The 16,275-nt window shown below is 49.7% G+C and overlaps 1 pseudogene; it reads right to left on the bottom strand.

Moving 5' to 3' along the window:
• Window positions 1–5,060: 5,060 nt before the first annotated feature.
• Window positions 5,061–16,275, bottom strand: part of LOC123114288 (putative disease resistance protein RGA3) — a 25,249-nt pseudogene continuing 14,034 nt past the window's right edge.

Genomic DNA, 16,275 nt, shown 5'->3' with positions numbered 1-16,275 from the left:
GGGAGATTACAACAGTGCCTCACGTGGAGTGAATTATAGATGAGAGAAACATAAGCCACTGCCTAGCATTTTCTCTAAGCTCAATGTTTTTTAAATGATAAACCCAAAGCGTAAAATATAAGAAATTTTGTTTGTGTCTTCCTCTCTGGCTATTTGTCCTACCATGGAGGGAAGATCTACTGCAGTAAGACAGTCCTTTCTCTCGTGTGACTTGATTCCTTTCTAACTTGATATCAACTTCTTTCGGCGAAAAAAATTTGATATGAATTTGATTCATTCAATTTTCTATACATCGGCTCATCCTGAAATAGCAAACAACACATTTGGCACAAGGATCAAGGAGGGTGGCGAAGGAGATATGACTTACATGAGCTACATGACAATGCAAGGGCATGATAAGATTTTGAAAGGAGAAAAAGGAAATATTTATGATCTAAACATCTTATTAATCCACTTCACTGTATTGTGTATGATTGCGCTATCAACTACTTATTTCATGCTCCACAATAAACTTCACATCTGAAGGATACAGTAAGGGCCTCGCTTGCTGTTATATGCAACAATTCCTATTGGAAGGTGACCAAACTATATATTTTTTTACAATCAAAACCTCTTTATTAACTGGCTACAATCGTGGCATCAGAAATAGTCATCAGGATTACAGCCTCTGGCAGCGTCCAGCCAAATACTAGGTGGAGTAAATTTAGCTATCCTAGATAACTCATGGGCTACCTTATTATTCTCTCTAATACAATGCTCATATATGATGTGGGTGAAATCTAAAGACATAAAGAAGCAGCCATCAAAAATAGCACTCGCCACAGACGAAGAGCTCCCCTCCTGAAGTGCAGCAATGAACATATAGACTGTGAGAGTTTAATTCAATTTTGCTGCATCCAACTAGATTCAGGCCAAACCTCGCCGCAATCGCTTCAGCTGTGAGCGCGTCACAGCAGATGTCCAACCTTTCATTAGCTGCCGCGATAAATTTACCTGTGTGGTCTCTAAGTACGGCTCCAGTCAAGCGAGTCGGGTGGTGACCAAACTATTTATTGTAGAGAAGAAACTGATGATAACTCACAACATCTGCAACGATAATAAGAAAAAGAAGAAGAATCACAGCTAGGAATGAAGCATGAAGGCGCAAGGTCTGTGACAATAGTTTCAGAAATTTAGCACCATCGATTTCCCTTTTACTGTTGACTACTGGGCCTCAATGGGCTGCGTGTAGGAAGGGAGAAATTAGACGCTCGTATGGGAGAAGAACACTTTTTCCGCTCATGGACTCCTCAGTCGGGTGAGCGTCCCTGGCGGCGCTGCCCGATCTCCTTCCCCCAGCCTCCCCTGCTGCCGCCGGGACCAGATCTGCAATCAGCACGGCGTCCTCTCTCTTCCACCCCTCGAAGGTCCGCCCCCCGCGTAAGCTGCGTCGCTGGCTGCTCCCGTGTCCGTGACGCCCAATGCTCGCGAAGGCCGCGCCATCTCCGGCTCCGGCCATTGCGCTCGCTGTGGCCTCCCTCGCCGCCCGCAAGGCGGATCCGTCCGTTCAAGGACGCGTCGCCTCGCGCAAGCTCCCCTGCACGCCCACGGTGCCGGCAAGTCAACCCCCGCCGCCAACCATCCCCGTCCTCGTTGCCGATGGCACTTCCGGCTGGACGACGGCACCTTCCGGCCTCCTCTGCTCGTCGCCAAGCACCCAACTGCCCCGTGCACCTCCTGTGTTCGCCTGCATGGCGGACCCAGCAGGACATGTCTCCCCGCCGCCGCAGCCAAGCTTGGGCCCTAAGGACGTCGCTATTGAGGTGCCGGAGACAACTCATGGGCCGCCGGCAGCGCTCCCCTGCCAAGACGGCGACCGCCCACCTGCTGCCGTGTTGAGCTCCAGCACCCATGTCCCCGCTGCCGATGCTGACTTGCTCGCCAGGCCAGATTCAACTTGCGTGGAGGAGGCTGCAGGCTGGAAGCTCGTCCAGTCCGGCAGTGGCGGAGCTTGAGTAGAAATCATGGAGGGGCCATGGGGTGGAGGGGGGGGGCAAACATGATTATTTTTAACTGATTTTTAGAGAAAAATAGACTTAACACAAAAGAATATATACATGTATTCTTGTGAGCTGGGGGGGCCATGGCCCAGGTTGGCCCCCACAAAGCTCCGCCACTGCAGTCCGGCCGTGTGCGCTTGGAGCCTCCGCCACCTTTGGCTTTCATGCCTCAGCAACCTCCCCGGCCACCTGTGTGGCTCAGAAACAGATGTTTTCGTTGCTTCGCAAAAGGCCATCGGGCAGCCGGATGCACGAGTCCGATCCGGTGTAAGCAATGCTTCTGCTCGGGACACCGTGCACGGGATGGCTGCAAGCCGGCACCGTCGCCGCATGCTTCATGTTCTGCTCGGCCGCCGACCCATTCTTGGGCTTCAATTGTTGCGTCTCCACCAACATCAGGGATCCATGAGGCACTATGCAACATGAAGACTATTTGTCAGGATTCATTGCCTTCCTCGTTGATTGCTTCGAGTTCCACCTGGAAGGATGTGGAGGAGGCAATTAAGCCGCTTCGTGAGGTCGCTGACTCTTTGCAGGGCTGGTTAGTGCGTGTTGGGAGCTTTTTAGAGCGTGCGGAGGCTGCTCTGCAAAGGTTCCCTGTTGCACCGGCTCCCATGGTTGAGTCTGTTGTTGGCTTCGTGGATGAGGCAGATGCAGAGCTCTTAGGTAGCTTCTCGCCTCGTGCTCGGTCCAGTTCGACGCCCTCTGTGTTGACGGGCTTTGAGGGTGAGGCATGTGCCGAGATTGTGTCTCCGGTGCTGCAGATCATGCCCGAGCTACAGATACTGTGTGGGAAACCTGCTTCGCCTCTGCCGACGGAGCAGCTCAAGTTGGGATTTCTCCAGGCTTCAGAGGTGGCCTTGATGCCCTCACCACCCCCCGTGGAGCCTTGTCAAGTGTCAGGCGGCCTAGCACTCAGCGTCGTGGAGCATGGAGTTTCAGATATTGCTACCCTTCCCTCGCCTGTGCCCATCAAGCAAGTGGTGCCTATGAGTGGCATGACCATCGAGTCAAGTGTGTCGGCACCTGCTCCAAATTCTAATGCTCTCTTCGCAAAGGAGCTTTGTGACTTGCTTGCCAGCGTGGTGGTTGCTAGACCTGGTTTGGGTAGGTCAATTGCTTGCCTCCTAACTGGGACGCCAATAAGGGGCAAATCAAAGAAGGTCGGTAAAGGCAAGAGTGGTGCCATAGGCAAGACGAATGTGCTTGCTTGATGGATGATCTCCAATATCTCGGCTCGTCCTCTTGGACTGGGTTGCCTTTGTTGTTTGGGAGGAGCATGATGTCTTGTGTCGAGCTGTTCTTCTTGGGTCACTTGGCGTGGTAACAATGTCGAGGTTGGTTGTTGTTAGTTTGGAGGGGTGTATGTGTCGTTGTGGGGTTTCATGTCATGTTAGTAGTTCGTCTGTGGTACGTTTGTAATGGTTTTCGCCCGATTTTCCATAATTAATTGGGCAATTCTCTTCTTCTTAATTAATCGATGTTTGTAATGGTTTTCGCCCGATTTTCCATAATTAATTGGGCAATTCTCTTCTTCTTAATTAATCGATGAGGCAAAAATTTTGCCTCCGTTTCGAAAAAAAAGACGCTTGTATATACCGCCGTCTAAAAACGTAATCGACTCCGTAATTTCTTGCATACGCGGCCGCATAGCGAGAACCTGGAGCGGCAGCGACGCGGGGCGGGCTCTGTCCTCCTCCTTCGGCGATGACGACGCGAGCGGCGATGCAAGGGCACTCCTCATCCTCCGCGAGCCCGCTGCTCCTCGGTCGCGACTCCCACCTGCTTTAGGTCAGCTAGTTGCCCACCCTCATCCTCGATCGTCTGCCTCGCTCGTCGAGTTAGAGAATTGGTCCCCATTGTATTTTGTGACCATAGATTTGACTAATAAATTATAAGATGTATGTTACAAAACTTATATTCTTAGAATTATATTTAAAAGTGGTTTTCAATTATACTATTTCCATGGTATATAACTTATTTTTTAATAGTTAAACTAAAGGTCAAAGTTTGACACAAACTACAAAGAGGATTAATAAACCAGGACGGAGATAGTACTAGCGTAGGTTTCGGAGGCTGTGGTGTGCGGATACGTTTGCGTTTGTGTGGAACAGGCGGTGGCACGTCGATCGCCCACCCCCTCTCACTCTGCTGTCGCACCTCTGTGGTCTGCTTTGCTTTGTGTCACTGCTATCACCCACTCTGCTATCGTGGCTCCCAGTGGGTAGCAAAGCGGATCGGTGGATGCTTCACCGCAAGGCTCTGACTCGCACTGCAGCTTTGGCAGCTGCGAACATGCATCCGGCGGAAACAATTGCCTTCCAACCACCGCAGCGTTGCAGCTGCCAAACATTTGGAAGGGTCATTTCGACCGGCGGACACAATTGCCTTCTAACCACCGCATCCCTCATTTCAATTGGCTTCGGGCCTTTTCATTTTTGTGCATCGCTCATTTGCCAACCAAATTCCTAGCGGTTTGATCATATCCATGACTGCTTTCTCACTCATCGTTTTATTTGACTACCTAATTCTCTGTTTTTTTTTCAAATCTTTGTCTCCTCCAGGAAACACGTGTTAAGTTCGCTCAGACGTGGCTGGACAGCAATACATGTCAGTGCCCCTTCTTTCCTTCGGTTCCCTTCTTCCCATTGTTATTTCCTTATGTTGCTTGGCGCCAAATTAATCCCAGTAGTAGTTATCTTGCACCATTTTAATTTAACTTCTTTCAGAAAATAACCTGCCAGTATGCTCCAACAGTGATGGAGGTAATGTGGGGCATACATAATTGCATGCCAAGTTCCGTCTCAAGTTCCTCTCTAAATAGTGCTTTAAAACTTAGGTTATCCATTTATATCTAACTCAGGAGATTCATTTTGTAGTCACCAAGTTATTCAGAACTGAAACTGTTATTCTGACAGCAACAAGTTGTTCAGAACTAAAACTGGTAGACTTGACAAGAGATTGAACATATAGAACACCTCCGACACAAGTAACAATATAACATGCATATTCTGACTAAATTTTCAACAGAATCATGTAGCACCGGTTATACTCGGCAACAATACCCGGAAACAGGGAAAGGTTCACGAGTTTGACATCCGCCAGGAAAACCCACTAGTTATACTCTGCTCTGAGTATAACCTATGGGACAAAAAACCTGGCGCATCGATCAATCCGCCCTGCCAATCAAGTTTGTACATTAAAGCAGTACAGGACAGAGCAACAATCAAAAGAAGATTACAGCGGCTGATAGGTATTAGCCACACTAGCTAGCGCCATCCCCTGCACCAATCACTCACGGGCACCAGACAGAATTTGAGCTACATGAGAAAAAGCAGTGATCAGAAAGTGCACTGAGTAGTAGAAAAAGCAAACTAGACTACACGCTCCAACGGCTATTAGCAATTTGTCAAGACAACAGTCACAAGGGAGAGCTTGAGATAATTTCCATGTTCTTTTAGTCCTTCTATAATATTTGGAACTATCCCCTGCGTTCCAAATGTGAACTAAAACCACGACACTTATTTTGGAACGAAGGGAGTAATTGTTGTAGCTTGTAGGTGTAGGCTATTCAGGTGCCACTTATAGTTATCAGCAAAATGTGCCCCATATGTTATACAGTTTAATTGTACAAAAGAAGAGTGCAACAAATCATGAGTGCTCTCAGCCAAAAGAATTGGTGTGTAAATAAACGTACCTTGTTTTCACAGGCTGCTTTTGCTTCTTGGATATCAAGAAGCTGCCTGTTTTCATAGGCTGGTCTATTCCCTTCAATTTTTTACACTTATCAATGAACACATTTTGTAATTCTGCAATGTCATCTGCTTCGCCAATGGAGACAAGGTCTTGACACTTCAGAATCTGTAATTTCTGGAGTGATGAGAGGGTACTCCTCCAAAGGTGGCCTGGAATGGATCTTACACGAGAGCACACCGATATATTGAGTGAAACAAGGGATTGAAGGTTTTCTAGGCCGCTAGGAAAAAATGAAGAGATATTCCCGCATTGTTCCAGGTGGAGACTTTGGAGGGACGATGGTAACACGAATCCCCCCCAGTTGATTGTAGGGCACCGAGAAACTTCCAAATCCTTCAGAGAAGAAAAAAGCCCGAACCTTCTACCATGCATGGTCATGCGAGATAACGTCTGACAATTTTTAATTGTAATACTCTCAATGGCAGGTAGATATTCTTCTTCTAGGAGACCATCAGTGGTTGACAGTTCATTGCAGTCGCTGATGGTTAGGAGAGTAAGGTTGGCGAAGACATGTCCAGGTTTTCCAATAGATGCAAGATATGTACAATTCGAAATGTGCAATTCCCGTAGAGCCGGCAGATTCCACATTTGTAGTTGGATGGATGTCAGGCCGAGCCTTGACAAGGAAAAATAGGTGAGAGAGCAGCATTGGATATTGTCAGTGAGTTCCCCGCAATCATTATTACGCCACCATATATCCTTGTCGCCTAGAATGAGCTTCTCGAGGGAGGGCGCAACCAAACTTTGGGAGTTTATTTTTGTACATTCCTTCATCCTGAATATTTCAAGGAAACAAAATTCCCCAAATCTTTCGGTGGGTACTGATATTATGTCCTCGCAGTGCATTATTGCAATTTTTTTGATGACTGGTAGATAAGTCGGATCTAGAAGCTGTTCGAGACTTGATAAACGGTCGCACCCATTAATTATTAGCTCTGTCAGGGACGAGAAACCCATGCTGCTACTGTTGATGTCGATTGGCACTGTAGGTATCTCGAGTCCACGACACGAAGAAAATGACGCAGATGTTAAACCTGGCAGGCATTGTGGCTGAAACCAGCTAGGAAGAGAAACACCTGGGTAACCTCGAAGGACTAGAGACTTGACTCCAGCAGGAGGCTGTAGATGTCGAAGGATTTCTATCCCGTTTTCATTATCCGTGGATTGACTCACCGGGAAACCCCAGTCCAGCGTCAGCTTGTCAAGATATCCCTTATTCTGTAGTTCTGCTTCTGCTGAATGATTCATGTTCATGGTTAGCCAGTGAATATTACTTATCACCAAATGTCCACGAAGTTGCTTCATGTTCTTTATGAGCTGAAACTGGTTATCATACCGAAGATTTACTCCATAATTTTCTATGGGTCTTCCTATATTCGGGCCATATTTGAATTCCTGCGATTCCAATCTCCATAGGTTGACCAACATACCAAAGTCACTTGGCAAGATTTCAAGCTTGCATTTCTTGACACATAAAACCTGTAAATTATGGAGCATACAGATCGTTCCAGGAAGACTTGTCACCGAACAAGCTCTGGATATCTTAAGGTACTGAAGATGCTTCAATTTGCCAATGCTAGCTGGTAACTCATTCAAAGTTGCAAAAACAATGACACGCATACGCAGAAGTTCAGTGCACCAATCTTCCAAAAAAGCAGCTGGAGTTTTTTTATTTCCTAAAGGCTTGTCGCAAAGAAGGGTACGAAGCTTTTTGTACCGGCAGAGGATCGACAAGTCAGAATTGTCGATGTCATTGCTAGATAGTACAGACAGATGGCGGACATTTGGAGGAATTCTTATAAAGTCACCCTTCTTCTTCACAATGAAACAATCATCCTCTGAAACTTTTTGTGCCATATCATGCAACAAGTCATGGATTACGTATTTACCTTGAACCTTTTGAAAGAATGACCGATTGAAAAGTTCATTGAAGTATTGACATCCAGTATCTTGAACTGGAATAACATCCTGGCGTTTGACAAAGCCTTCTGCCGCCCAAATTTCAGCTAAGCTGTCCTTTTCAAACTCTTTGTCTTTGGGGTACACAGCACAGAATGAGAAGCATCTCTTCAGGTGGAACGGTAAATACATGTAGCTCAACCGAAGAGCTGGCACAATATCAGTTGCCTCTTGGTCCAACGCCCACAATTCACTGTCTAGTATTCTCTTCCAGTGTGATGTATGAAGGTCACTCTGTAACATGCGTCCAAGAGTTTTGGCGGCTAAAGGTGAGCCCTTCAACTTGGGGAGTATGTCTTTACCAATGGGCTCTAACTCTGGATAATCATCAAAACTACCAGACCCAAACACACATAGTTTGAAGAAATCCCAAAATACGCCACCCTTTAATTCTTCCAGTATAATTGGTTCCATAGTGTGCACTAACCGAGCTACCTCTTGTTATCTAGTGGTGACCAACATCATACTTCCTTGCAGCACATTTTTTAGTGGTGCACAGAAGGTCTTCCAGCGCAGGCCATGTTCCTTCAGAGCATCATCCCACATATCATCGAGGACAATCAAGAACCTTTCATTGCTCAGTATGCCAGAAAGAACATGCTGAAGAGAATTTAGGTTGTCAGTTATTGCCTTTTTACCTGGACAGGATCCTATAGCCTCTTTAGTTAACCTCTTCACATCAAAATCATCTGAAACACAAATCCAAATTATAGTTTTGAAGTGATCCTTCACTACTGGATGACTACAAATATGCTGGGCCAAAGTGGTCTTTCCAATACCCCCAATTCCAACTAATGGTAAAACTGGAAGATCAAGTAATCTTGATTCATTACTAACTTGGTTGCTTGTTGATGCACCATCTGCACTAGGTTTCCACTTGCGTTTTGAACCAGCGCTACTATTTGTAGGCACATTGAGCAATCTCATCATCTTCTGTAGCAGTACATCACGACCAAATAATTTTGTTTCATTGCAGAATGAGGTAGTCTCTAGCCTGACTGTTTTGTCAAACTGTGGTGTCAGTTCACTCAACCCCCTTTTCTCTAGGTGTTTGGAAATATTATCCAACCTTTTATGGATATCATTCACTTTGCTGAAGCTACTAAAGAAGCCAGTAATAGATAATTTGTTTGCATTGCCTTCCACTATCACCTTATGGCTGTACCATCTGAGATCGTCAAGAAGGTCTTCAGCATCGTAGACTGCATCCTTGAGCTTTGGAAGGAGGATCGCCACACTATCCTTGTGGCTTCTCCACTCTGCTCGATCGATGAGGTCATGCATTGCAGGAAGAGTATCACTCAGGAATTCCAAGCCACTCTGTAACTGAAGAAGATCATTTTGAAACCTTTCCTCAAGAGTGCCTCCCCATTCGGAGGAAATTGCAGATCTTGCCCACTGAAAAATACGGATAAACTCATTGATGCCACTAGTGATCCCAGTATTGTTGTTCATTATATCCATGATGATGGCAGAAGTATGAACACTTCCTTTCTCCCTGTTGACAAGAATGTACACAATGAGCAAACATATTTTGTGGTCAGAGGCTGTTAATAAAGGTATAAATACAATAAGCTAGCTGTGATGTGATTATATACACCACACTTCTTTTCCAGAGTAAACTATTAGTTGTGTGACTAACACTACCCTTTGAACCATAGTTTCCATATGTATAGTTTAGAGAAATTCCTTGTCTAACACTGTTTGAACTTTGTTTCCTGCTTATTTGACTTTCTTTTGTAGTTGGATGTAATTTCCCCTCTCCTAATAATAATAAGGAAAAGAAGAAGAGGCCGAATCGGCCATCCCTCACGAGTCCCTGATCCGACGCGTTCGTCTCCTCCCCATTCTTCCTCAACCCTAACTGGTCGTCGTCAATGTGTTACAGTTTTGAGCCAGCGAGCAATGAAATCACGGACTAGCTCTTGCTGGCCCGGATGTAGTTATGGAGGTCATATGTGCTTCTGGGGCACTGGAAGCTCTTTCAACAACATTTGTGTCGACCCCATAAGGCTGTGGGTATCAAGGGTGTTGTCGATATCGCCACCCGCCACGTCCACTGCTGTGAGATAATCGCTAAGCAAGTGATTTGGCTTCGAATCTCTGGCGTATTCATCAACACCGCATACGATGAAGGGCTTTCGATGTTGGCCCAGACCCGACGCCGAGTACTTACCGACGACGGCGATGGCCGACGACGAACGACGATAACAGACAAAGCTCACTGACGAACTCGGCGAAGTGCTTTATGTCGAGACGGACCGCAGTACAAAGATAGCCTTCTGCTAGTCGATCAACTCCTGATCGATAGCTACGGCAAGCAACACCAGAAACACGTGAGCGTACACTACGGCCAGCCGGCCGGAAACCAAACGCCACCACGCACACAACGCCAAGGTATTGCCACAGGAACGTGACGTTCCTGATTCTTTATTGCTTCTGATCGGTACAAAGAGTACAGGGGTACATGAGTATTTATATTAGCTAGCTAACCTGCCAACTAATCTTATCCTACTCGGTGAAGGATAGGAAAACCAACACGGACACGTACGTGCATGCACTGCCGGACACGGACACGTCTTGTCGTGTTTAATTCCAACATTCGAAAAGGATGGGTTATTACTTCATAGGAGAAGCATGGTGGCTCATTGCTCGCGGTGAGGGGTGTCGAGGTCGCTGCTGGCTCGTAGTTATATACAAACTGTTCCTTCTTCCGAGCTCGGATGCGATCACAGTGGTCGGCTTGGTGCCCCAAATGCTCGTGCATAGGTGGAGGCCGGGGCAAAAGTGCTGGTTGTCGGCCTGTGATGGACGAGATATGTTGACGCAATATATTGTTGTCGTGGATCGACCTCAGCTCCTCTTCCATAACCTGACGCCAACACTCCTTTGTGTTCGCATCCTTAAAATCCGCCGGTTCCTTGGCGCTTGCTAGACACCGCTGTCCACTCCTTTTCACTTTTACCGGGCCTATTGTCCGAAGAGCTTGCTTCGGTTGCATGCTTGACACCGGTTCAAGCAATACTAACGCAGCCGGGGTCCCTCCCAGTACGCCTCCGTGCGAGCCATCTGGTCCGCATGGACTGCTGACCTGCTCCTCAGGTGCAACGCCTCGTGCAGCACGCTTTAACCCATATGGCATGCTGCTAATGCCTGGTTGAAAACCTCCTGGTGAAGAGCCTAGCTCACCACCACGTGAACCACCAGGCCCACTTGCTTCATGGCTTTCACGCCTGCTGCGTGATGGGCTGCATGCCGTCGTTACTGCGTACTGACCACCGGATACCATCGAGCTGGTCCTATTTTCAGAACACTCTCCAGCGTGTCTCAAGCTAGCCGCACAGGTCGATGATGCACCAGCCTCTTCCGATGCGTCAGTGTTCACTGTATATTTGTCCAGCTTTGCATCAACACCAACAACGGTCGTAGCACTTGTGTCTGTTGTTTCTTCGTGGACTTCCGGCGTCACGTACGCCTTTATTTTCTCTGGATGCATCGCACGAAGACTGCTTCTCCATGGCCGAGTACACGCGGCAATAGCTGCGTCCGCTCCAGCGAAGTTAGCACTTATGCCCGTAACATCGACGTAATCTTCGGAACCACCCCCCATGTCCGTAGCGTCGACATGAGTTTCCGAACCATGATCTTGACAGTGAACTTTTTCTTCACGGAGCACGACAATTTCTTTAGCCGATGCTTGAAGAACTGAATCCACCTTGTCCACGAGTTCGCACATCAACATCATGTCACTGTCGTCACCTTGCTGGGCCATGAGCGCCTTCTGCTTCGGTGCTTCCTCGCAGTCAGCCTTGAAGTGACCAAGGAGGCCACAGTTATAACACCTCACTTTTCTGATGTCAAACTTCCTCCTCGGTGGTGCAGGTGCAGCCTCATCATCTGAGTCGTCGTCCGAGTCAGCGAAGTTCTTTCTCGTCGAACGCTGCTTCCCCTTCTTCTTGCTACTGCTTATGGATCTGCCTCGCTTTTCCAGGGCGATCCACTGCGCCTTTGTGAGCATCACAAGCTCATCGTTCTTCCCGTCCCCAAGACTGTACCGCATACGCTCATCGTGAGCCTTGTACCGTCCGACAAGATCGTCGATGGAGAGAGTCGCGAGATCGACGCACTGTTCGATCGCCGTGACAATTTGCAGGTACCGGGGAGGGGCCGCGCGCAAGAACCGCCGGACAACCGAGGCCTCCGTGAGGTTCTCTCCAAGCGCTCGAATCCGATTGACGAGAGTAGCCACCCGTGAAGCAAACACATCCACGGACTCATCATCGCCCATGACCAAAGTCTCGTAGTTCCTTAGGAGAGTTTGAAGATTGGCTTGCTTGACACGGGTGTGTCCCTCGAACATGAGCTTGAGCGTATCCCACACCTCCTTCGCCGTTGCTTTGGCGATTAGGTGCTGGAGGACATCCATCGGCATCACCGAGTAAATCGCTGACGCCGCCTGCCGATCCTTCCGGTGCTCGGTTCCCTCCTTCTTGAACGCGTCGCCTCCGGGATCCACCGCGTCCCATAGCTCGTTGGCGCGGAGACCACACTCCATGAGGGCCTTCCAGACCCCGAAGTTCTCGCGATCAAACCGTGGATACGACGAACTCGCCGGAGCAGCAATTACTTTAGCTGCACCGGAGTACTCCACCAGCTGCTTGGTCTTGTCCTTCTCGTCGTCCGACATGATCTCCCGTTACTAGAAGATCAACCTTGCTCTGATACCAATTGTTGGCCCAGACCCGACGCCGAGTACTTTCCGACGACGGCGATGGCCAACGACGAACGACGATAACAGACAAAGCTCACTGACGAACTCGACGAAGTGCTTTACGTCGAGACGAACCGCAGTACAAAGATAGCCTTCTGCTAGTCGATCAACTCCTGATCGATAGCTACGGCAAGCAACACCAGAAACACGTGAGTGTACACTACGGCCAGCCGGCCGGAAACCAAACGCCACCACGCACACAACGCCAAGGTATTGCCACAGGAACGTGACGTTCCTGATTCTTTATTGCTTCTGATCGGTACAAAGAGTACAGGGGTACATGAGTATTTATATTAGCTAGCTAACCTGCCAACTAATCTTATCCTACTCGGTGAAGGATAGGAAAACCAACACGGACACGTACGTGCATGCACTGCCGGACACGGACACGTCTTGTCGTGTTTAATTCCAACATTCGAAAGGGATGGGTTATTACTTCATAGGAGAAGCATGGTGGCTCATTGCTCGCGGTGAGGGGTGTCGAGGTCGCTGCTGGCTCGTAGTTATATACAAACTGTTCCTTCTTCCGAGCTCGGATGCGATCACAGTGGTCGGCTTGGTGCCCCAAATGCTCGTGCATAGGTGGAGGCCGGGGCAAAAGTGCTGGTTGTCGGCCTGTGATGGACGAGATATGTTGACGCAATTTTCTAGGCTAATCGTCTGGTGGTGCCATCACTCTGGGTTGGGAGCCCTGGCGATTGTGCTGTCGGGGGTGGTGCCATCGTTGTTGCCGAGATGGAGTATTGAATTGCTCACGATTTCCTGGAGCACAATGGCATTCAGAGAAAGGTTTGCAAAGAAGCGATGATGTTTGCGCCTTGGACGCCCAGGATAGCTTGGAGCCACTCAGTGAGTGTTACGACTGCCTCCAGATTTTAGGCCGGAGTTTGTATGAAATCAGGCTCGTTGATGTTGTCGATGTCGTTGACCATCTCGCTCTCGGAGTTGCAAGGGCGTTGGTGGTTAAGCAGGGCTGGTGGTGAGCTCGCCTGTGGTGCTTGTTGGTCATCTTCTCTGTCCAATAGGCATGCTCTACTGCGGCCTCGTCCTTATACTTTTGCGGCTGCAGATGAGTACAAACTATGTCTTGCCTAATGGCCTCCATGGCAGTAGGATCATCCCCAGCTAGGGGTGTGCTTAGGAGCCATAGGTATTCATACCAAATGATTGTTGGGGTCATCATTAGTGCAGCAAATCCCGATGGGCCGGCTCCAGGGGTCATGAGAAGCCCAGAGGTCCAGTCCTTGGAGCGTGAAGCTAAGATTGCTCCTAACGAAGGTTTTTGAAGCCAGAGGTACTTATGGAGCTATGATTGGAGGGGCGGTGATCAAAGGGGTGATGGCCGGTGGTAGCATGACTGTGAAGGAGACCCCACTAGCTAGAGGCGGAAGACCAATTGTTGCTCGTTTTAACTCTAGAGTTGTGCCCAGGGCCATCATGATGACCTACTCCAGCATGAGGGCCTCTTGTGGGTCGTCGTCTTCAGTTTCTGGGACTGAGATGAGCCTTGCAAAGTTATCTCCGCTGATTTCTGTTTCTGGGAGTGAGACGAGTCTTATAGAGATATCTCCATTGTCCCAGAAATAGTCATACCAGATGCAATCCTCCTGCTCACGAACGTCAATGAGTGGGCGATTGGTGCACATCATGGCGGCCAGATTGGATGCCTGGACAGGCTGGTGGGTTTCTATAGTCGTTGTGCAGCATCCCAATCCAGAGATTGGGGTGTCATCTTTAATCACGGGGTCGTATATGGTCGATTGTCGTGCCCAAAGCTGGGTTTCGGTGCTAGGGCTACGGGAGCATACTCCAAATCCTGTTCGGGAGTCACGTCTATTTCCCGGGGAAGTTGTGGCACATGGAGTAACAGATCGTAGTAGCGGTCAATGACGAACTCAATCATGCGAAGAGAAGGGTTCGAACGGGGGAGAGCGACAGGTTAATGCAGAGCCGCCCAGCCTCATTCGCGAAAAAGGTGAAGCCGAAGTAGAAGCTCTGTCCTGGTATTATGCTACAAGGCATGATTGGAGATCCGACCTGGGTTTGATTTCCTGCTGGCGCTGCCCATGCCCGGCAAGCCAACTGATGGTACCAAAAGACGACAGTGTCCTCGGTAGGGTCGAGAGCGTGTGGGATGTATACCAAAAAAGGCTTTCGCCCGGCTTTATATATAAAGCAAACATCAATATCATCCGAAACAGACGCACGCCTACACCACACACACCGAAGACAGGATACAAAAGCGTTGAGCGCAACAACACCACCCCTAGCGCACTACCACGAAGAGATGAAGCTGCATACAACGAACCGTGGACTCCAAGGCAGCGCCTTCAGGAAGGATACGACACCTGAGCGCCGCCACCGCCCGATCCGAGGATCAAAATTTCCCCTGGAGCCACACGACGGGCGGTGAGAGCCGCGACGACGCCTTCAAGAGGGAGCAAGCTTCGCCGTCGCCGGTCCGTCCGAAGATAGAGCAGGTTTTCATCCCGGCCAACACTCACCGCCACCGAGCGCTACACCCCGGCTACCACGCCACCCACTCGGCCATGGCCACCGGGCAGCGCCAAGACAGGGGCTCTGCACAAGAGCGCCGTGCTACCACCACCACGGCCGTCGTCCCGGCATCCAAGACCTTGACACCACCGCACCCAAGACCCGACGCTACCCTAACTAAAGAGACGAGTGGAAAAGGACCCACCTTTGCACCCCTGGTCCACCCCCAGCGTCGAGATCCAATAGGTCGGCCAGCACTGGCATCCATCGACCCATCCTGCAGCCCGGAGCGCGAGACGAGTTCGGTCCTGCGGCACCATGGGGGGGGGGGACGAGGTCAGTCCTGCCGCACCGTGTGGGAGACAAGCTCGGTCCTGCGGCACTGTGCGCGAGACGAGCTTGGTCCTACTGCACCGGGCGCGAGACGAGTGAAAGGGTCAACCCTTCAAATGGAGTAGCAATCAGGCGTCGAGGAGATGGGGTGAAGGCCGAAACGGCCGATCGCAGACAAGCCGACGCCGGAGAAGGCTGGCCGCCACCGCAGGCACATCCGCCAAGCCACCATGAAGCCGCCATGACACCGGGAGTCCACCACCGCCGGACCTCCACGCGTCGCGCCCATGGCCGGAGCAACAGCCACACCCGACCGCTGCTCAACCCACGTCCTCCGGCGAGCTCCTAGCGCCGGAGCCGCCGGGCACGCACCACCGTCGCCACACGCCGCCGGCCAACCCCCACCGCCAAATCTGGCCGGATCCAGCAGGAGGCCGACCGCGCGCCACCTCCCGAGACGGGAGCGCCACAGCCGACCCGCCACGCGCGAGATCCAGGGCGCCGGCGTGCCGCCACCAGCTGGCCGCCCCGCGAGTCCGCCACCGAGCTGCTGAACCCTGCGATGTCCAGCGCCGTCGCTCGAGGAGGCCGCCTCGCGCGGATACGTCTCCAATGGATCTATAATTTTTTATTACTCCATGCTATTATATTATCTGTTTTGGATGTTTTATGCTATTTTATATGAATTTGGGCTAACCTATTAACCTAGAGCCGACTGCTAGTTTCTGTTTTTCCTTTTTTTTTGAGTTTTACAGAAAAGGAATATCAAACGGGGTCCAAACGAGCTGAAAATTCCCGATGATTTTTTATGGACCAGAAGAAGCCCCCGAAGCAAAAGAGTTGAGCCAAAAGAGTTTCGAGTCATCCACGAGGGTGGAGGGCGCACCCTACCCCCCTGGGCGCGCCCCCTACCTCATCGCT

This window comes from Triticum aestivum, chromosome 5B, assembly GCF_018294505.1.
Source record: "Triticum aestivum cultivar Chinese Spring chromosome 5B, IWGSC CS RefSeq v2.1, whole genome shotgun sequence".
Classification (NCBI taxonomy): Eukaryota; Viridiplantae; Streptophyta; class Magnoliopsida; order Poales; family Poaceae; genus Triticum; species Triticum aestivum.
The sequence above is the reverse complement of the archived record's forward strand: the minus strand, read 5'-3'. Positions and strand labels throughout refer to the sequence as shown.